This window comes from Penaeus monodon, chromosome 30, assembly GCF_015228065.2.
Source record: "Penaeus monodon isolate SGIC_2016 chromosome 30, NSTDA_Pmon_1, whole genome shotgun sequence".
Lineage (NCBI taxonomy): Eukaryota > Metazoa > Arthropoda > Malacostraca > Decapoda > Penaeidae > Penaeus > Penaeus monodon.
In genome coordinates, this window is record NC_051415.1 from 7,576,940 (window position 1) to 7,577,366 (window position 427).

Below are 427 nucleotides of genomic sequence, written 5' to 3' on the forward strand. Positions count from 1 at the left end.
TTTATCAAAATATCTCCCCTTTTTTATATAACCCAATTTCTCTTTCTCATCTATTTACCCGATCTACCCCTCTACCCTATCTCATGTTTATTAAAAAAACCGCATGCATTAAACGAATCCCCACCCCAAGGGCCGAAAAATAAATACACCACTTTTCCCCCAAAGTTTTATTTTCGTATGGCATGTGTCCATTTTACTCTCAGGTTTTTATCAATTTTAAAATCCTTTTTTGCTCTTTTGGGGGAGAGGCTTTATAAAGGTTTCAAAGAAAATTAAAAAAATTTTAAAACATTTATCTGCTTATTTTCTCAGATAGCTCGGTGCTTTACCTGTTTATCATTAATTCCAAAAATGCTCCTTTGACGAGACGCAGAACTTTAAGGGGAAGTCTAAGAACCCTTATCATGACACCCCACCCGCCATACCA